Genomic DNA, 22,848 nt, shown 5'->3' on the forward strand with positions numbered 1-22,848 from the left:
CCACTAAGTGGTCCATCCCACACAGAATGACATGACACCAATACAAAATACATTTCATCCACAGCTTCTACTCCAATGTCCACACACACACTGAGAAATAAATCTGTAAAATAACAGAGAAAGTTTAGGAGAAAGGTAGTTTATTACCTGGACTTTGCCCTAAAAATGGTTGAAATATTTTGGAAAAATCGCCCAAAATGTCGAAAATGTGACAACATGGACTTCTCTAACCTCCCAAAACCCTCCTTTCCTGTCTACCAAGTGACAAAAACATAAAAAGCACTAAAAACATTTAAAAGGAACAAATGTTGAAAACGTGCAGCGATACGAAAAAGCTGCAAAAATTTCAAAACAAATTCAACTTTGAAACTTGTTCTACAGACAATTTCTATTAAAATACACAGACATACAACTGTTAATAAACAGATATTTCTTAGTGCACACGTGCACAACGTACTGCACAAAGAATAAAGAAAACCTATTACAGCAGCCACAACATGATAGTGTAACCCCTAAATGGACCAACTAGAACTTAACATTTCATTTTATAAAACAAAATAGACACCAAAAAAAAACGAGGGAATGTCCCTTCCAGACAGATAATCATCGATACAAAGCCATCTTTATTTTAGCCCATGCTTGTTCTAAAAGTCTGCAAATAAAAATGTTTCATGTTCAAACAACCAAACTAACAGATCTATATCGTGCCTCATCTCTTTTATTACAACTTTGTTAAATAATTAGAATCTTAAATCATGATAACATGGACAATACAAAGTAAAATGAACTTCATTTTCAATTTCCTTGAGATCACAAATACCACAGTCTGTCTTCCTCACTGTAATGAGTGTAATGAAATGTACTTGTTATCTTTAACTTATTTCTTATTTCCCTGAGCTAAATGTGGGGTGATTGGACGCCTACAGATCAGAGAAGTGGGATTGGGATTGGAAAGTGTGTCTTTGATTGTGTTGTGTTGTTTTTCCCAGGTGCGTTATGATGTAGATGATGATACAGTGAACTATGAAAACATCAGATCTCCTGATGGAGTTTGACCAACACTTCTGCCTCCATCAGACTCCACTGATCAACTCGTCACCTTTTACTGGACTAGTTCAAGACTGGAAATAACTAAAAGAATCATCAAGGCTTATTTTATTTTAGTCTAATGTATTTTCCTGCATCAATTGTAAAAAAAAAAAAAAAAACTTTTTTAATCTGTAGCCAGTCGAGAACAGCAGCTGGATTTGAACTTTATTTAACTCTTGTTAACTTCCTGAAATAGTCTTCCAGCTGCAGATTTCAGAGCTGATTTTAAGATGTACTGCTGGTTGTTGAAGCTCCAGCAGCTTGAGGTGTGTGCATGTGCGTGTGCAGTAACAGTCTTCTCTTTATTCTGTGATTGCAATATTGTAGTAAACTTGGATGGTGGTTGTCTGTGAGGACTGTGACAACTAATCAAAGACTAATAAGATCCACCTGATCCACATTGTTGCTGCTGCCAGAGACTCTGCTAGTTGATCAGTCTCAGCTGGACTTGATTGCTGAGACGCTGAACTGATAAAGTAGAGCCGAGCGAGTGGCATGGTGTTCTGGGGGGAGTGGAGCTTGTTTCCGGTTGTCAGGCCAGGGGTGTTTTACTACTTAGGGGACTGATTAGCAGGAGGACAGATTTGATGAAAGGGGTACGCTATAATTTGACCCGTCTTGGAGCTGTCGACAAAGGAACTGTTGTTGCCTTATGAATTATGCATTGTTAAATAAAAGGGCTGTATTTTTCTAAATTAGTGTTGGCTAATTTAAAGTTTATTACAATATAATCTGCAAATAAAAAAATTTTCACTTCATTCTACTCTGTTCTGTGCTTCCTTCCTGTACTAACAGAGTTATAATGAAAAGTGAATCCTTAATACTGATGCATCAACACATAAGTAACATTTTATTGTTGAGGTTGAGCTACTTTTAACTACTTTATATACAGTGGTATACTGTGATCTAATATTGATGTAAAAACATTTCACACATCTTAAACGTCCAACTAGTCGTCTCTGCAGTGTGTCCCATTCTGCCTTTTTGTCCCTCCAGACACATTCACACTTCCTCAAACCAGTTCACTGCCATTCACTTCCTGTCCACCAGATGTCCTCTGACTTTTTCTCCTGTCCCAGTCGCCTCACTCAGTTCAGTCAGGACTCTCATCAGTGTTTTAACCGTTTGTTGAAACTAGTCTCAGTGAGCCCAAACCTTCCAGGGGTTGAAGTAGTTTTCAACACAACTCAATAAGTGTCTCTTTGTCCTAATAAAGTGTGGACTGTCTGTGTGTTTCTGATGTTTATCTGGTCCTCATTAGAGGGTAAAACTTGCAGAGCTCTGCTGCTGGTGTTACCCACATTCTCACCTAAACACTTCTCCTTCAGTTCTCAGAAACATACTGCAAAGATACAATGAACCACAATCTGAAGAAATCAAGCTGCATTACTGCAAAGATTTCTTAACCAAAAATCTTCCCACACTCAACTTCCTCAGTCGTCGTCTTCTTCTTTTCTGGTGTGAAATACGTCAGTGTCACAAATACACCCTGGGACAGGACACAGTGTGAACACCAGACTCAACATGAGATTAATACAGTTGGTTTGTTGCAGCGTTAGATTGGATCAATGAATGCAGAAACATTTAACTGAGAAGACTACGTTTAAAAATTGCAAAATTGAAAACTTTTTGGCGTCTAACAGATTCAAAAAGCCTACCTCTAACCCTAAAAGTAACGAGGAAGTGACATCATCCTTATTTCAGGAAGTAGATGAATCTCTTGACTAAAGCACTATTTTAGAAACAGTTCTGAGCATCAGAACAAGAGAGAGAAGGAGCAGAGACACAGAGAAGCACGATGGAAGAGTTCAAATGGATCAAAATGTCTTTATTTCTGATACTGCTGCTTCACTTTACAGGTAAGAAGACATAATAAAAAAAATAGATAGAGAGAGAGAAGGCACAGTAAAAATCAAATATTATTGAATTTACTTTGTTAGCTAAATTTTACTTCAAGACAAATCTGTGTTTTTAACATGTTGAGTTTAGTGAATGCCACATGCACACACACAATGAAATGTGTGAGAGGTTCTTTAAAATTATACCAGCAATTAACTTTCCACTGACAGTAATGAACCAGGACCACTTCAAGATTTAAATTTACACTTTATTTATAACAAACTACGCCGGAGAGCTCCGCAGCAATTCAGCACAATTCAGATTGTGCGGGACAGGAAGTAGAGCACAAACAAAATAAAACATCTGGTTAATTTTCTAAATAAAATACCGTGCTCACGGCGGATCATATTCCCTTGCACTACACCTTGAAAACACAGCACAGAGTTGTTTCCCCTCTACTCCTCTGGATGGATACAAACTGTTCTTGGTTTTGTGGTTCTATTCTACCGGAATTTGCGAGATCTCGTGGGTCCTCGTGACTTCAGCTGTCAGTTGTGGCTGCAGCCATTCCGCAACAAATCCGGACCTGGGGTCTCATTTATAAAACTGTGTGTAGGATCTTTACTATAAGTGTACGTGCGCCCAAAAGCCCAAATTGGCGTATGCTGAAAAAAAGTCAGATTTATAAAACCGTGTGTACTCACACCTGTAAGCAATGTTCCCTTTATAAATCAGAGATTACCTACAAGCGTGCGTACGTGGATCAGCCTCTTATCCTGCCCTGTACACGCCCAGTTTTAACCATAAATAGTCAATGTCAAGCACCTCGTGAATGCTGATCAGTATGGTAATGACCCTGGCAGTTGTTCTTTCGTTACACCGAATCATGCCGAATCATGACGACTGGCGGAGAAAGAAAAACAAAACAAAAAAAACCTCTCAGACGCTCGGGAATTGCTGCCAATTGAATTATAATTTCGGCCTGTTGTCGCACAGTGTAGGGAAACCGGATCTATAGACTACCTTTATTAATAAAATCTTCCAAAACAGCAGGCATTATGGCACTCGGGGACAGCTTCGATATACCAGAACTGAACTGAGCTGGGAAAAAAGGCATTTAAGTTTGCTGCTCCCTCTGCATGGAACAAGTTACAGAAATCCCTGAAACTTACTAAACTGGTCTCAGTGGTCGCTTTTAAGACGATGTTGTTTAACTTGGAGGGAATGACATCTGGCTGTAGATGTTTTACCTGATGTGTTTAGGATTCTGGTTGACTCTGAGGGATTTGCTGTTTCAGTTGTTTTATGTTCTTAGTGTTTTTGTGTATTTTGTGTTGGCATGTATGTGTGGTTGTACTGCTGCCTGCCTTGGCCAGGACACTCTTGAAAAAGAGATTTTTAATCTCAACGAGTTTCTTCCTGGTTAAATAAAGGTTAAATAAAAAAAAAAAAAATACCAGACATATATAATAAAATTTAACAGAACTATATATTACATCCAAACAAGCCTTAGTGATAAAGTTGAAGATTCTATATAATATTTATTTAAAAAAACACTTAGCTGTCTGACATTTCCCTCTGGAAACAGCCGGTTTCCCCCAGAGTGGCGAGGACCTGTATTTGGACCGGGATGGCACGGTTCCGGCGCCTTGCCCTCTCTACTGGACCCAATTCAGTACATAGATCCAAGAGCTCAGCTTTAGGGAATCTAAATCGGCATATTAGTCATCGTCATGGTCCCTGAAGTCTCTTTTTCTCCTGATTCTTCCATTGGGGGTTAGTCCTCCTGCAGGGCCAGCAGTGCCATCACGCAGCATTACGCACGGGGTCACCACAGTATTTATATGTTTACAGCACAGCCAACACAGCATAAACTAGTGGTATCCCCCACCCTGAGATACAAATTGTTGGGGACCAAGAAGCTGGTTAAACCTAATTTAACCAAAAAGGCCTCAGATTGAGCTGACCAGAGAGACAAAGGAATCGTGGCCTGTATGTAAACCCCAAAGCCTGGTTAATTCACACCTCTATGCTAAAGTGCCAGCCAGAAGGGACAAGCCTCACAACTGGCAGGAAGTCAAAGAACTACAAGATTGTAGTCTCGACACGTTCAAGAGTTTCGAGTCTTCCTATTGGGTCAGCGGGACCATAAACACAGCATGGAGTCTTGACCTATAAATAAGCCTGATCACCCAAAATCCTGTTGTCTTCACTTGCAACTCACGTTGCTGACAGGAGGCACGCAAGCGCTTGTGCTGAACTTCCATTTTCTGGGGAAAGTGGATTTAATTTCGGTGGATCCTTGAAAACGCACCAGTGTTTTCATATCTGCAGTGAGAAGGAAACGACATTTTTCTTCTCAAAGTCGACTAAACTTGCCCCTTGCTGCCTTTTTGGAGGGAAGTTTCTCCGTGGCCGCTGACGAGCGCCAGGGACCCGTTCTGTTTCATTTCTGTGGAAACTTATGGACAGGAATAAACGGACTGAACACACCGTAAAAAGGCTGACATCTGGGCAGAGATAAGTAGTGTGTTTATTAATGAGCAAAGGGTTCGCTACCACTTGTTGCCATTAATGTGATCTGTGATTTTAATTATGTACTGGTCTATACGTGATTATTAATCTGTTTTCTGTGAATGTATAAATTGATCACTATACTGTTTTGTTGTGTTAAGTAGCTGGTTAAAAACCGTAAGTGCTACCTGCTAAACCACTCCTTTCACGGAGTTTAGTTACTGTCTGCGAGACAATCGCGGAAATCAGCTGTTAGCCACTGAGCTGGCCGTTATGTTTTCCTCCTTTATTCTGTTCCTTTTACTAACACACACACGAACACAAGCTAGCCACGTAGCTCCCGAGCTAACGCTGCTAGCTTAACCACATGGGGTTGCCTAGCAACCCCCCCCCCCTCAACCTGTTCAACCCCCTCCTCGTGCACCCAGCACCACTATCGCCCTCTTGAGGCTAAATAATTTTGTGCAGCTCACAGGAGTAACCAATTATGGGAGTTGTTTTGTGTTAGAACTACACTTCGACACCGCCCCTCCTCTTTCACTCTCTCACACACACACACACACACACACACACACACACACACACACACACACACACACGTGTCCACAACACATGCTGTTTTGTTTTTTGCTTTGTTTTGGGTGGTGATACTGAAAAAGGTATATACGTTTTATTATTGAAGGATTATTTATTGGCTACTGATAATTGTGACGTTAATAAATTCGATTATACTTAATTAGCAGTTGCTGGTGATTATTTGTGTATTTGTTGTGATAATTGCTGGTCGAACGGGTCACGCTCGAAATCACCCCTTCCTTTAATTCTTTTTAAAGGATTTTTAAAGAAATGAGACTGTTCCACAGTTTAATTATTGGTCCCTGACTTGCAGGGTGGTGCCCCGTTTTGATTGTTTGTCGATTTGATAAAGTTATGAATAACCATATTCATAACTTTATTAATATTGATAAAACATATTTGATAATTTGCCAATGTTCAAATCTGTACCCTATGTGAATCCTACACAAATTGAAGACGAAATAAAGTGAAATAGGCAAAAGTTCGGACTGATAACGAGGACATTAAGGGCGTTTTCACACATGAAAGTCCGAACCAAGGTCCGTACCAAGGTTCATGTTTTTGTTACATTGTATACGATGGATTGTAAAGTTTGTAAGTACACCAGAAGGTTATGTAAATAACACTTGCCTGCTGGCTTCTGCTCTCTGTTGTTGTTGTTGCTGCTGTAAGACGAGTGCTTAGGGACATCTACAAATTACAACACTGAAAAGAGATGCAACAAAAATATTTTTTAATTTAACTTATTTTTTAAAGTAAGTGCTGTAGTATAACTAGCAGGAGACAAGTAATAATTGAGGTAAGTTTGGAGACATTACCTTATTTAATCATTAAATTAATAAATATTTTTGTTGCATCTCTTTTCAGTGTTGTAATTTGTAGATGTCCCTAAGCACTCTTACTGCCCGGTAGTAACAGCAGCAGCAGCAGAGAGCAGAAGCCAGCAGGCAAGTGTTATTTACATAAACTTCTGGTGTACTTACAAATTTTACAATCCATCGTTTTATGAGTGCATAACCTATTTGTACTACTGTAGACGTTTGGTATCATTTCGGGCATTATTAGTGGGGTAATGTTAAGAGACACTTCGGATCCATTAGCCTCTGCGCTAAGCTATTCAGCTGATAACGCTACGCTACGCTAACGCTCCCAATGTTCGACCCAGGTGAAAAAAGCTTCTGGGGGGGTGTTTGGCTTGAGATCATGGTGCAAAGGACCCTAGGGTGAAATTACTCCGAACCATCACTTTAACAGCAACAGCTGGAAACCATCCCCTCTCCGTCACTGTCAGAGCTGGAGCTGATATCACTTTGCCTTGTGAACATGTGATAGACGGTCAGAGAACGTGTAACAGTACTACCTGGCTCTTCAGTGGTTCAGGAAACACAGTGGAGCTGATTAATCTCGGGCAGATTAAAGAAGAAGCCAGAGATAAATCAGACAGACTGAGTGTTACAGAGAACTGTTCTCTGGTTATAAAGAAGGTCACAGAGGAGGATGTTGGTCGTTATACCTGCAGACAGTTCAGACCAGGCCTAGGCATCATTTACTCTTCCCACTTTTGCTTCTTTTGTTGAGGAAGTAAACTCCTTAAATGTGCATATGACAATTATTCACCTGAATGATACATGAATTAATTTTAATGAATTAAGAAACCCCTGGACTGTAATATTTCAGATGTGTTTGAGCAAGATTTCTGCTCATGTTCAAAACTTTGTGCACATTCAAAACACAGTATATCTCATCTGTGTTCTCTGAGGTTTGGAGGAGTTGTGATATTGTGAGAAAAATAAAGTGATAATACAATAGACTATTACAAGAATAAAGTCACTATATTTCAGAAAATAATCCACCTGCACCATAGTCTGCTGTACATTACGTCAGGCACGGCGCCAGGATTCCAGTTTTGGATGGGCCAGACCAATTGTGGGTGGGCCTTAAATTAAAAACGTTATCAAATCCCTGTTTAACCTAATACAAATGACTGGCTAATATACTGTTATATTATATATATTATATGTGCTTACATAATAAAGATTGTAATAGCTTGATGCTATTTATATGTTGTTGCATTGTAAAAAGTTTCGGTGCAAAGGACGGACCTATCCGCGATCGCTCTCCTTGGTTCTGACCAAAAGAAGAGCGCTTCTCTCCTAACCTAAGGCCTATAGACTGTAAAAGTGGTCAGGAATCTAATATTTCCCCAAAACATAGTTTAGTTCTGCTCGTAAAACATGAGGCCGAATATTTCACAATTCTTTTCAATTGTTTTAAGTTTTCAACAATATACAAATCAACAACCCCGACAGTTTCAATCAATACTCGGCCACAGAACTTGTTCATTGACAACGTCATCTGTCATGTAAAACAAGACTCAAGTTATTTCCTTACTTTAGTGTGATGATTCATGTTATAAACATGTTTAACAAAAATAAATAAATCGCAGTAACAAGCCCTAAAGCATTATTGGCCATAACAAGAGAAAACCATGAGGGAACAACAACTTGACAAGAGTAACAAGCTGTTATAGAAATAGAACTGCGCCTGCAGCTCTGTAGCGGGTTATGAATTGATTATTTTAATCCATATATCTCATATAACGACATAATACAATACAGGCAGATTAGCCTTCACATACCTTACTGTTATCATCTGGCGGTCCTACACAATTAAACTCCCTAAAGCAGAAGAAGTGACCGGATACTTTAGCACTGGTTGAGTTGCGGGCTCATCCACGGAAGACAGATCCACAGGGCTATATCCATAGGGGCTATATCATCCACTCGCGAGGCAAAGGCACTAGCACCGGCGCTGCTCGCGCTAACCACGCTAGCCCCAGCCGTGCTAACCGCGCTAGCATCCTGCGGTGGCCGAGACAAAGATGTGCTAGGCGTTGTGGATCTCAGCTCTCTTTCATCTCCTGGTTGCAGCGATGACTCTGAGACCGTTCGTGCACGTTTAAGGTACCTAAACAACGACTGTTGCAACATTGTCCTTTACTGGAATTTTCACACTCTCAGATCACTGGGAGCTAGCCTAGCATACCTACAAGCGGCATCCGATCCGAACCTCACTGTCTGCTGAACTTGCGCAGAAACATAAATATAGACATGACCAGTTTTTTTAATTTTTTTTGAAAACTAAACATTTAGACAACTTTAGCACAAATTATGAGATTATTTGCAGATTTTTAATAATTCTTCACCAAATTATAATATATTAATTAATTAATGTTTTTTGAGGAAATGTTTTGGGTGGGCCTGTTGAAAAGTGGGTGGGCCTAGGCCCGCAGCATGCCCACAGCAGAGCGCGTCCATTATAAACCTGAAGCTGCACAGACCAGGGAAGGTGCGCTGCAGCAGCTCGTGTCTGTGCCGCTGCTCGTCTCTATTTCTACAGCGAGAGTGGACACTAAGCAACGCACAGCTCTGCTTCAGAGCTCCGTGTGTTTGAGTCTGACCCATAGACTGCAAAAGTTGCGTAATGAAAGGTTGACAAGTAAACGTGTGGCTGAGGGGGCGCCCTAGGATGATCATGTTTAATAAACACGTTTTATTTCGCTTGTCGTTCTAATTCTATTATTAATTGGAAGTGCACCTAAGGGCGACACGGCGACCCCAACACTTTTGACGCCCTAGGCAATCGCCTAGGTCGCCTATAGCAATCGCCGGCCCCTAGTACATTTGAAAAGAAGACGGTGCTTTTTGGTAGGGGGCATGAACAAATACAGTAGGCATCAATGAAAAATCCAAGTGTAGTGATGGAAAAGGGTAAGTGTCCAGAACAAACCAGGACGAGAGGCCAGTTACAAAATATAAATTGAGTTAATTCACAAAGTCGGCATAGATTAAAAACACTAATAGGAAAAGGCCAACAGCGCCAGCGTGGAACTACACAGTAGCAATTAATATGCTTTAGGACCCAATACACACAATAAAAGAGCAATAAAACAAAATACTACTGCACACTTTAAAACTCACATTAATTACATGCAGGTAATAATAGAAGACTTAATACCTCAATCCACACTAGCAGGCAATAAGGGGTCTCTAAAGCTATATCTGAGCCTATAACCCCGCCTAGAATTGCACAGCGCCTGTCAGCGATATATTGCACTTTACCCTTTAATAATATTTTTAAAAAATGAAAGAAAACAAACAAACCCAACTAAGAAAGAAAACAAATTGTACAAATAAATGCCCATTACTATAAATTAATGTGGGGAAAAAAACAATGACAGACAATATTGCACTCAAAGACAGTCATTTAGGTTTCATTCAGACCAGCAGCATGTTTTAATGTCGTGATGACCGATAAATCATTATCTCCGCTCCAAGTTTGAGCTTATCTAAACAGCTGACTGGAATTGTTTGACAGCACGCCTATACGGCAACCTGTCTTCCGTTACTGCATTCTTCTGCACTCGCAAGGCAAAATGTTTGGCCTTCACACATGTACAACCCGCTGCACTTCCTGATTCTGCGGACGATAGAGCAAGAGAGGGAGCGCAAATTAACGGTGTCCCTAAATAACCTCCGCCCTTCACAGGGCCATGACGTCACACCCATTACACAAGGCAAATTTTAGATTGTGGTTATGACGTATCGTTTCTTTTCTTCATGTTTTCTTTATCGTGCTTTTCTTTGTCTTGAGAGGTGACCCTTTTAACTTTTGGGGACATTGCCCCGTGCTGCTGACAGCATTCATTAATTGAGATGGAAGGAGTGAACTCTGTTGTAGAGTGGTTAGTCTATATCCTTGACGTTCCACTTCCGGGATTGCTCCGGTGCCGCAGGAAATTACACCGTATTTTCGCCCATTTCCGTTTCCTTCTGCTTTCTTTTTTGTTGGAATTTTAAACTGCTCATATTATGCTCATTTTCAGGTTCACAATTGTATTTTGAGGTTGTTCCAGAATAGGTTTACATGGTTTAATTTTCAAAAAACACCATATTTTTGTTGTACCGCATATTGCTGCAGCTCCTCTTTTCACCCTGTGTGTTGAGCTCTCTGTTTTAGCTACAGAGTGAGACATCTCAACTTCTGTAACATCTTTGGTGGGAGTCACACATGCTCAGTAGCTAGGTAAGGATCACATCAGCTTGCTGTTTCTCCAGCGTCAGTCAGTACAAGGCAGGATTAGCCAGTAGACTTCTTCTAAACGAGAGAGAGAGACATGTAAGTAGTTCTTTTGTAGATTATGGTTAACTTGTGTGTGTTGTAGCAGTGTTTTGCCATTGAGAATGACATTTCGGCTAGTGACGTAGAAAGCCCTGCAGATTTTGAACAGCTCACCTGGAGACTGAAGGCAGGATACATTCAGAAACCCGTATCTCACTCAAAACAGCATGGATGTTTTTTTTTTTCTTCAAGTTTGTATGCGTGTGCAAGCACCAGAGACACAAAATAACACCCCAAATCCCAGAAAATGTGATATTTTTTAATAATATGGGCACACGCATGTATTTTCACGGTACCGTTTCCTTCCGCTTTCTTTTTGTTGGAATTCTAACCTCCGGGTGGATTTCTGAGGACTATGGTTAACGCTCCTCAGATCTCTGCAGGGTAAATCCAGACAGCTAGCTAGACTATCTGTCCAATCTGAGTTTTCTGTTGACGACTGTTTTACAGCAGCTCTGTCAGGCTTAGCACGCCAAGACGATTGTGATTGGTTTAAAGAAATTCCAATAAACCAGAGCACGTTTTTCTCCCATCCCAGAATGCTGTGGGGAGACGCCAGACCCTCCTCTGCTCCACAGCGTGTGGATGGTCTGACGAAGGAGACTATAGAGTAGTTGACCCTGATTACTGAATGTCTGCACCTGCTGATTAGTTGGTGTTTGTTAATGTTTCACTTCAGTCTTTTGCCTGTAACTTCCTGAAGAAGACTGGACGCAAACGTTGAAGTGATGTTTTTAATGTTATTCTAGAGAGAATGGACCAGATGGATTAAAGGCATTTTACATTTTTCCTAAAGACGAGTGCCTTGGATTATTACTTGATGCCTACTTACTTTCTGAAAAAACAAAACTGGCCTTTCAATGTAGGCTAGTAGAAAATAGACAGCGATCAAGAAAATTATTGATTTAATTTTGAAGAACTCAGTGACAGCATGAATAAAGCTGGAGTACAAGTCTTTCTCTGAAACAAAAGACATGGATACTTTGAATAAGATCTGGTTTAATCTGGTTTAATCTGTTTTTTCTCTTTTAAAAATAGCTTCATTTTCCCGAAAAGTGGACTATTTCTGTGTTCTGGTGAACACCTTGGATCCTAAGAAAAACCGCACCAGTGTTTTCATATCTGCAGAAGAGAAACAATGTCTACACAGAAATCAGACAACATTGGACACCGCTTTTCTTTTTCTTCAAAGTCGACTAACTTGGTCTCCACTGCCTTTGGAGAAACCAGGTTTTTCTCTCTGAACTCGCTGACGAGCGATCCGGACTTCATTCTGTTTTACCGCGGAGAATCCATGGACAAACGAACGAACGCACACAGTAAGAGGCTTGAGGTTTCTGGGCAGAGAAAACAGTGTGTTTATTAATATTAGTAACTGCTAATGCTGCAACTACTGTTGCACACTTTGATTATTAATCTGGTTTTGGAACGACTGAGTCCGAACTATTTTTGTGAAAGTCCTAGATCACGGGACATTGTTGATATGTTGTGTTGAATAATGAAGCTTGTGTGAAACTGTAATTGCTATCCTGCTAATTCTCCCGCTGCCGAGGAGCTGGTTACTGTACTGAGCTAGAAAATAACCGGTCTGTTTGTCATTCGGACCACAGCACTGCGAGGCAACAAGACCTCTTGGCCTTCTGTAAACAAGGGGGCAGTTATTTTTTCAGCGAGAAGTCAGCTGTTAGCTTACTAGAGGCAGAGAGAGATAAACCTCCCCTCGATAGCAAACTTCTCCGGCCCTGCCATAACGCCACGTTGGACAGAGTCCTGAGTGAACAAGAGGAGTGTTATCTTCAGAACCTCCAAAATCAAGACTCCAAGTGTTTCTTTTTGCGCGCCTAAATGTGCTTTCTTTCTTTCTTACATGCTAACCAAACACACACACACACACACACACACACACACACACACATTAGCTTAGCTAACGGCTAGCCCATAGACATGCGGTCCCCCTGCCTCTTGATATCGCGTGGTTTAGCTACCTATGTGGTCGTCACCCCGCCCTTCCTCACACACACACACACACACACACACACACACACACACACACACACACTAATAAATGTGGACTGTCTGTGTGTTTCTGATGTTTATCTGGTCCTCATTAGAGGGTAAAACCTGCAGAGCTCTGCTGCTGGTGTTACCCACATTCTCACCTAAACACTCCTCCTTCAGCTCTAAGAAACAAACTGCAAAAATACAATGAGGAACCAACAGGTGTCAGACAGTAAAACCTCATCTTCTGTGTGTTCTATCAGCTGCTACAGTATCACCATATTACACCACGGACATCAAGAGTGAAATCCTGCTGGGGGAGGAGTTTGACTCTTCAGCTGTGTGTTCATGTGTGCTGTCAAACATCACCATGAATCCTGTCTGGTTTCTAATAAACACCATCTGAAGAAAACAAGCTGCATTACTGCAAACACTTATCTTAACCAACAATCTTGTGAAAATAAAAAAAATAAAAACTTTTTGGTTGTTTGGCGTCTATAGTCTATAATATAATCAAACAGTCTACCCCTAACCCTAAAAGTCATTATGAGGAAGTGACATCATCCTAATTACAGGAAGTAGATACAGCGTCTCTTGACTAAAGCACTATTTTAGAAACAGTTCTGAGCATCAGAACGAGAGAGAGAAGAAGCAGAGACACAGAGAAGCACGATGGAAGAGTTCAAATGGATCAAAATGTCTTTATTTCTGATACCGCTGCTTCACTTTACAGGTAAGAAGACTTATATCATATATATATATATGCAAGGCACAGTAAAAATCAAATGTATCATAATTATTGAATTTACTTTGTCAACTAAATTTTACGTCAGAACAAATCTGTTTGTTGTTAACATGGTGAGTTCAAAGTCAAAGTCAAGTTTATTTCATCCATAAAAATGGAAATTATATTGCTCATACCCGCCTAATACAATACAATAAATACAATATAATCCAATACAATACAAAATTTATTAAAAATGTATGTTTGAAGTGCTTGTTTTGCTGTCTGATAGTCTGTGGTATAAAAGAGAGAACATACTGCTTAGTTCGTGTCACGGGAGGCCTTAGCCTACCACTACGTTTCATAACGCTGCCAGTCAAATTACCATGAAGAGGGTGACCCGGGTCCCTCGTTATTTTCTGTGTCATTTTTGCCAGACGGTCATCATATACTTGATCCGCTGTATTTTACTCTCCTACCATTTTTCCAGCCCTTTTAAGTCACTCTATCAATCCTGGCCTTCTCGGTTATCCCAGCATTCCCACCCCAACCCACCACACAGTAACTCCAAACACTACATACCACTGACATAAAAAACATTCTCACCACATCTGTCTTCACCAGGACTGCAACTTCCTCATACAGTATACACGTGGAATTTTTTCATCAGTAAGTCAACATGATCTGACCATGTTAGCCTATCATTAAAAACAATCCCCAAATACTTGTATGTGTTCACTCTTTCTATTACTGAACCTTTAATTTCCACTGCCTCAGTTGTCGTCTTATTTCTCCTGTAATCAATTACTAATTCTTTAGTTTTCTTACTTTAGTGAACTCTTGGAAAACAAGGACAAAGTAATAATTGTCACACTATGAACACAACAGACATTTATTTTCTCTTATCTTCTTAACAGCAGCAGCTGGAAACCATTTCCTCTCCTTCACTGTCAGAGCTGGAAATGAAGTCACTTTGCTTTACTTCACTTTACTTTGAACATGTGATAGACGGTCAGATAAAGTGTAACAGTACTACCTGGATCTTCAGTCGTTCAGGACAAACAGTGACTCTGTTGGAAGACGGGCAGATTAAAGAAGAAGCCAGAGTTAAATCAGACAGACTGAGTGTTAGAGAGAACTGTTCTCTGGTTATAAAGAAGGTCACAGAGGAGGATGTTGGTCGTTACACCTGCAGACAGTTCAGATCAGGACAACAACAAGGTCCAGATTCTATGGTTGATCTGTCGGTTACCAGTGAGTATTTACATCATAATGTTTTCAAACTTGTCTTGTTAGAATAATATAATGAAAATTACAATAATTCTGATTACAGTGATGAAGGTAACTTTACTCTTTTAACTTTACTAAGATGAGCTTTTTAACATCAGTTCATCCTGATGTAACAAATATGTTTGATTATTTGATGTATTTTAAGTTTTAAGATGACATCATTCTTTATCATTAATAAATATGAAGTATTTTCTCATTCTACTCTGTTGTTTTTTTCTGGTTTAATTTGTCAGGTATATATAAAATAAATGTTATCAATATTATTTGTATACAATGTATTTTGTTAGATACATTTTATTAGCCTAGAAATCTAGACTCACCCTAGCGGCAGCAAATATAATTTGCAGCCAGGGTCAGTCTAGGCACTCTCCATTGGCTTGCGAGCTGAAAAAAACAAACTCTAGTCAGGCCAATCACATCGTGTATAGAGTCGGTGGGCGGGGCTTATGGCTGCTGCTGCTGCTGCTGCTGGGAACAGCGGTCTTCTGGAAGACTTGGCGTAAAGAGAAAAGAAAAAAGAACGGCACTGAAATCATTCGTAAAAAATTAAGATGTGTTATGGCCAAAGTTTAAAGTTTAATTTATCAACTAGCGTTGCTCTGCCTGGTTGTAGCGCTATCCTATTGCGTGCAGAGGGAATTTGAAAGACAACCGTTTATCCCGCCCCTCGGATTGAGCCCTGCTAATGGTGAGTTCCCAGACCCAACATCTTGATGTGGGTCTGGCTAGTCAGGCTAACAATTTATTGGACTAAGAGCTAACATGGTGAGTTTAGTAAACTCTTTGAAACCAAGGATGATGAGCACAACAGACATTTATTTTCTCTCATCTTCTTAACAGCAGCAGCTGGAAACCATTTTCTCTCCGTCACTGTCAGAGCTGGAGATGAAGTCACTTTGTCTTGTGATTACAGTGATGAAGTTAACTTTACTCTTTACTCTCTTAACTTTACTTAGATTTCCCAATCCAGCAATGTGCGCGTTCACATAAATGAGGCACTGTTTGCTCCATATTACCAATCGCAAACATCTACCAGAGCCGCATATTTTACATAAGAAGAGCAAACCATAATTCTACATAGATATGAAGAACACAGACACGTTTTTTCAGGGAAAACACAATATAATGGCTGCTTCCTAAAATAGGAAGGAAAGTTGGCAAAAAAATAGCCGACGCTGTAGATGCATAAATCACAACGCTTATTAATATCACTTCCCCATCAGTCAGGACCAAGATCTGACCATAATTACACTTGTGCTTTCCATAAACTGCCATTGCTTTAGCCTTTTATTCCAGTTGCAACCTTGGAAGTGGTAAGTGATTGTGAGAGCAAATAAAAAATATAAAAACATAATTTTGCTGTGCACATTGGCGACACACGGCTTAAGAAGCCGACAAATAGCCTATATGTAATTCCCTCGGCTGAAAATCTATATCTTTCATAACAACATCAGGGAATGTTAACGGGGTTGTCGGTCTCTAAATGTTTTAACTTTTATGAGCGCACCTCTCTCTCTCTCTCTTCTCTCTCTCTCTCTCTCTCTCTCTCTCTCTCTCTCTCTCTCTCTCTCTCTCTCTGCACCGAGCTCCGCCTGATCTTCTAAAGAACGGTGACGCCGTTATCAATCGAGTATTGATTGGTCGGTAGGCGGTGCTTTTACACCGGTTGATCTCTGATCTCCAACTTAACCTGCTCCCGACCAGGTTAGGTGTTCAGCATAAGTTACCATGGTGATTTAACCCAGTAACAAGTGATCCACCGTTGTGGTACAGAAAACCCTGGGTTGAACCTGAAGTTAGCTCGTTAACGCCAAATCTTGATTCGTAGTACAGGCCTCAGAACTACTGCTGCTGTTATTTTTACTCGTTTTCTTTCTCTCACAATATCTCCGTCTTCACCAGTGACTGAACAGAAGAACACTGATGACGAGAAACCAGGTAAGAACATGTTGAGCTGTTTAAAGTCACTTCAAGCTGATGAGAATAATGACCTAAAATATTTGTTTAATTTATGGACTTGAAGTTTTAATATTACATCACAACAGGTTGTTGAGTTGTGCTCATCTGTTCAGGTGGGGACACAAAAACAACAAAACCAACAACAAAACCATCAACAACCATCACCACCACAGCAACACCAGAATCAATGACATCAACTGAGAGCAGCATTAAAGCAGGTACCAACACAGCAGTATCTGCAGTCGATGCTAAAAACAAAACTAGTGTCTCAATATATTTTTTTTATTCAAAATAATGATTTATTCATTTTGAATTGGAGTCTCTCTAAAACCAAAGACATGGTTACTTTAAATAAGATCTGGTTTAATCTGCTTTTTCTCTTTTAAAATGATGAAATCTGTTTTTCAGAATTAAATAACATTGCATCTTTGCATTGATGTAGTGGAACATTTAGACACCTTGATGTTACTAAATGTTGATACATTTTATTTTCTGATGTCCTCTCTCCAGGTTTCTGGTGGAGGTACCTCTTTGTGCCCGTGGGTTTAGCAGCTCTCATAATAATTGTTGTGGCGGTCAACATGTGGACGAGAGCTAAAGGTGAGAACATTCACAGATCAAACTTAGAAACAAGTTTTGATGAAGCTGATTTTCACTGTGGAAACTGAAGTCCTCTCTTTCTCTTGTCTTTTCAGAAAAGAATACACAGACTGAGGAAATCGCTGTCAGTTTTTACAACTAAATAATGAAATGTTTTTACAGTTGATGCTTTACACACTCTTCATTATAAACTGTACATTTAGATAGAAGACAGGAGACAACAATAAACAGGTGAAGTGGACGCAAATATTAGTAAAACATTTATGTTACTTTTGGTCTTAAATGCAGTAATTTTAACAAAAGCATCTTCCTAATGTCACAAACCGACTCCATGCATGTGACAAAAGAGGGGAGACCAAACAGGTTAAAATGCCAATAAAGTGTTTATTGCAACATAAAGTAACTACTATTAACAAAAGAATCAAAACAGATGTGGAATCAGTGTTATCAGTAGTGTAAGCGGTGTATGTGTGAGTGAAAGATATATAAGCAAATGACAACTGCAACCAAAGAAACAAACCAAACCCAAACCAGGAAATGTGGAACCTAGGAGAAGGAGAATGAAGACCCAGAACAATCAAACATGACTTGTATAAATAGTCTTGGTTGAGGCCTACCCAGGTGTCCACCAATCAAGTAACGAGCTCTCCCAAACTGCCAGCTCAGCCAATCAAGCCAAAGAAGCCAACAGCAGGCAGAAAAGGGAGGGTTCGTAACACTAATGATATGATATGATATGTTATTTACGTGTGATGCCACTAAGTGGTCCATCCCACACAGAATTACATGACACCAATACAAAATACATTTCATCCACAGCTTCTGCTTCAATGCCCACACACACACTGAGAAATAAATCTGTAAAATAACAGAGAAAGTTCTGGTAGTTTATTACCTGGACTTTGCCCCGTAATTAAAAAATTGTTAAAAAAAAACATTGGAAGAAATCTCTAATCTCGCTAAACCCTTTGTTGTTAAAAAAGTGAAAAGAACGTCAATAAAGCACTAAAAACGTTTAAAAAGGAACAAATGTTGAAAAAAGCTACAAAAATTTCAAAACAATTCAACTTTGAAACTTGTTTTAAGGACTGTCTGTTAAAATACACAGACATACAACTATTAATACACAGATATTCCTTAGTGCAACGTACTCTACTCTGCACAAAGAATAAAGAATAAAGAAAACATATTACAGCAGCCACAACATGATAGTGTAACCCCTAAATGGACCAACTAGAACTTAACATTTCATTCATAAACAAAACTACTACAGACACAAACCAAAAAATAAATGTCACATCCACACAGAGAATCATTTTAGCCCATGCTTGTTCTAAAAAGTCTGCAAATAAAAATGTTTTATGTAACCAAACTAACAGATCTATATCGTGCCTCATCTCTTTTATTTCAACTTTGTTAAATAATTAGAATCTTAAATCATGATAATATGAACAATATGTAAAATGAACTTAATTTTCAATTTCCTTGAGATCACATAAATACCACAGTCTGTCTTCCTCACTATAATGAGTGTAATGAAATATACTTGTTGTCTTTAACTTATTTCCCTGAGCTAAATGTGGGGCGGTGGACGCCTACAGATCAGAGAAGTGGGATTGGGATTGGAAAGTGTGTCTTTGATTGTGTTGTGTTGTTTTTCCCAGGTGTGTTATGATGTAGATGATGATACAGTGAACTATGAAAACATCAGATCTCCTGATGGAGTTTGACCAACACTTCTGCCTCCATCAGACTCCACTGATCAACTCGTCACCTTTTACTGGACTAGTTCAAGACTGGAAATAACTAAAAGAATCATTAAGGCTTATTTTATTTTAGTCTGATGTATTTTCCTGCATCAATTGTAAAAACCTTTTCTCATCTGCAGCCAGTTGAGAACAGCAGCTGGATTTGAACTTCATTTAACTTGTTAACTAACGTGTGTGTGTGTGTGTGTGTGTGTGTGTGTGTGTGTGTGTGTGTGTGTGTGTGTGTGTGTGTATGTGTACATGTGTGTGTGCCTAGTAGAGTCAGTAACAGTCTTCTCTTTATTCTATGTGATTACAATATTGTAGTAAACTTGGGTGGTGGTTGTCTGTGAGGACTGTGACAACTAATCAAAGACTAATAAGATCCACCTGATCCACATTGTTGCTGCTGTCAGAGACTCTGCTAGTTGATCAGTCTCAGCTGGACTTGATTGCTGAGACACTGAACTGATAAAGGAGAGCCGAGCGAGTGGCGTGGTGTTTTGGGGGAGCGGAGCTTGTTTCTGGTTGTCGGGCCGGGGGTGTTTGCGCCACCAAGCCACCGGTATTGCACTCAAAGGTTGGTGGTCCATTTGCAGCTGGTTAGGGCTGCTGGAGACAGAACGACTAGGAATAGAGTTCCTGCGCTGGGGGCCGATGACAATGAGGGACCGGGTGAACTAGGAGTGCTGCCCGTTCTCCAGCTCTGTTTGATAGTCTATATCCTTGACGTTCCACTTCTGGGATTGCTCCGGTGCTGCAGGAAATTCCGCCAGATGCGTGTATTTATTCGCCGATTTCCGTTTCCTTCCACTTTCTTTCTTTATTGTTGTAATTTTAAACTCCGGTGGATTTATGAGGACTATGGTTGACTGCTCCTCAGATCTCTGAAGGGTAAATTGAGACAGCTAGCTAGACTATCTGTCAATCAGTTTTCTCTCACACGACTATTTTGCAAAGGTTCCATGCGGAGTTTAGCGCCACCCATGACGATTCTGATTGGATTAAAGGAATGCCACTAAACCAGAGCACGGTTTCCTCCCATCCCCGAATGCTATGTGGAGTAGCCAGACCCTCCTTCAGCGCACTTTGGAGGAGGGTCTGGCAAAGCGAGACTACTGTTTGTGGACGTCTAGCACACTGTCAGCCGCTCCGTTGCTCCAGCGATGGACTGACCTCACTCCCCCACGGACTCCAATCGCACATCAGCCGGTTCGGACCAGTTTAACAAGCTCAGACCCCGGGGGAGGGTCCTGATAACTCTGAGACTTAAGTGATCACATATAAATAGAAACCGTTAAATGTCTCATGTGTAGTCCTGTCTACTTTTGTCTGTAGGCCTATTTACTGTTTATATATGTGCAATATGAGTGGGTTTTAAAGCTGCAGCAACAGTAATTGACTTGTGGTAAGCTGGGTGAGAGTTAGCTGATTGGTACGGGTGGATACAAGCCTGTCTAGACCAGGTTAATTAAAGGGGGGGCCGATAGTGTAAGTGATAGTGTGTTGATCTGTGGTGAAAACAAGTGTGCAGTTTTGTGCTTTCAGTTCATTGTGTGTGAATGCCCTTTGCAAAGTTTGGCGTATGTATTCGCATGTTGATTGCCTTGTGGTTACCTGTATGTGGTGTGGGGGGGGTTGGTTTGCTTTACTACTTGGGGGGCTGATTAGCAGGAGGACTGACTTGAGGAAAGGGGTACGCTATAGTTTGACCCATCTTGGTGCTGTCCACAACGGAACTGCTGTTACCTTATGAATTATGCGTTGTTAAATAAAAGGGCTGTATTTTTCTACATTAGTGTTGGTAAGTTTATTACAATATGATCTGCAAATAAAGAAATGTTCACCACTTCATTCTACTCTGTCCTGTGATTCCTTCATGTACTAACAGTCATAATGGAAAGTGAATCCATAAGTGCTCATTATGCTTTTTGCCTTTTTCCATTCCATTTATTGTGTTATATATCTTCTTTGTGCATGTTATAGGTTTACAAAGTGAAAAAGCCCAAAGTCCACCCCAAAGGGACTTACCATCTCCAACAGAAAACACTGTTCACACACTGCTCCAAACAGCTCTATTGTAGTCCAGCCTTTACTTCAGAGACAAACGTGGTCACTTTGTAACACGTTATAATCATCATACTCTGCTTCTGACTGGCTAGTAGTCCTTACCTAGGGACTGCGCATGTGTGACTGAAGATGGAACAGAAGTGAGTTGTTGAGCTCTCTGTAGCTAACACAGAGCTCAACACACAGGGTGAAAAGAGCTGCATCAATGTGCAGTACAATTAAACCAACCTATTCTGGTACAACCTCGAAATACAATTATGAACGTGAAGATGAGCATAATATGAGCACTTTAATACTGATGCATCAACACATGAGTAGTATTCCATTGTTGAGGTTGAGCTACTTTTAACTACGTTATATACATTGGTATACTGTTACCTAATATTGATGGAAAAACATTTCACACATCTTAAATGTCGAACTAGTCATCCCTGCAGTGTGTCCCATTGACATGTGTAATTCATGGCTCAATTTAGAAGAATCAAAAATTATTCATCTCTCCCCGTTCACTACAGTACTTTTTTTTTTTTCTGTATAAGATCCCATGGTGATTCACCAGGAAGGGGAGGGACTTCACCTCTATAGTCACACCCTTCTGACCATCAGCTGATTGAAGCAGTAATTGTATCAGCTGGTTTATAAGAGCTGAGCTGTCATTCAGTCTTTGTTCTTTGATTTGTAGCCACGCGTTTTGTTGACCGATGAGTACCACTAAATGACTGAGTTTAAGTCATATTTTAAAATATATTTTACTTTTCTACTCTATCAACACAATAGTGTAACCCCTAAATGTACGAACGAGAACTTAACATTTCATTCATAAAACAAAATACAGCCACAAAAAAAGAAACAAGGAATGTCACTTCCAGACAGAGAATCATTGATACAAAGCCGAATTTATTTTAGCCCATGATTGTTCTAAAAAGTCTGCAAATAAAATGTTTTATGTTCAAACAACCAAACTAACAGATCTATATTGCGCCTCATCTCTTTTATTTCAACTTTGTTAAATAATTAGAATCAAAATTTCTTGCATCATTTTTGATTTCATGAATCAAAAATCTTAAATCATGATAATAGGGACAATAGCGAAATGAACTTAATTTTCAATGTCCTTGAGATCACATAAATACCACTGTCTGTCTTCCTCACTATAATGAATGTAATGAAATGTACTTGTTGTCTTTACCTTATTTCTTTTTTCCCTGAGCTAAATGTGGGGCGGTGAGTAGTATACATCCCCAGTAACCTATGCGCAAG

The 22,848-nt window shown here is 39.9% G+C and overlaps 1 long non-coding RNA gene across 1 annotated transcript; it reads left to right on the plus strand.

The window, feature by feature from the left end:
- The first annotated feature begins 2,839 nt into the window (after positions 1–2,839).
- LOC120546874 lies at positions 2,840–14,937 on the plus strand. Its single transcript, XR_005636974.1, has 3 exons — positions 2,840–2,948; positions 13,461–13,930; positions 14,839–14,937. It is a non-coding gene; the product is annotated as an uncharacterized LOC120546874 (long non-coding RNA).
- Positions 14,938–22,848: the final 7,911 nt, after the last annotated feature.

This window comes from Perca fluviatilis, chromosome 18, assembly GCF_010015445.1.
Source record: "Perca fluviatilis chromosome 18, GENO_Pfluv_1.0, whole genome shotgun sequence".
NCBI lineage: Eukaryota > Metazoa > Chordata > Actinopteri > Perciformes > Percidae > Perca > Perca fluviatilis.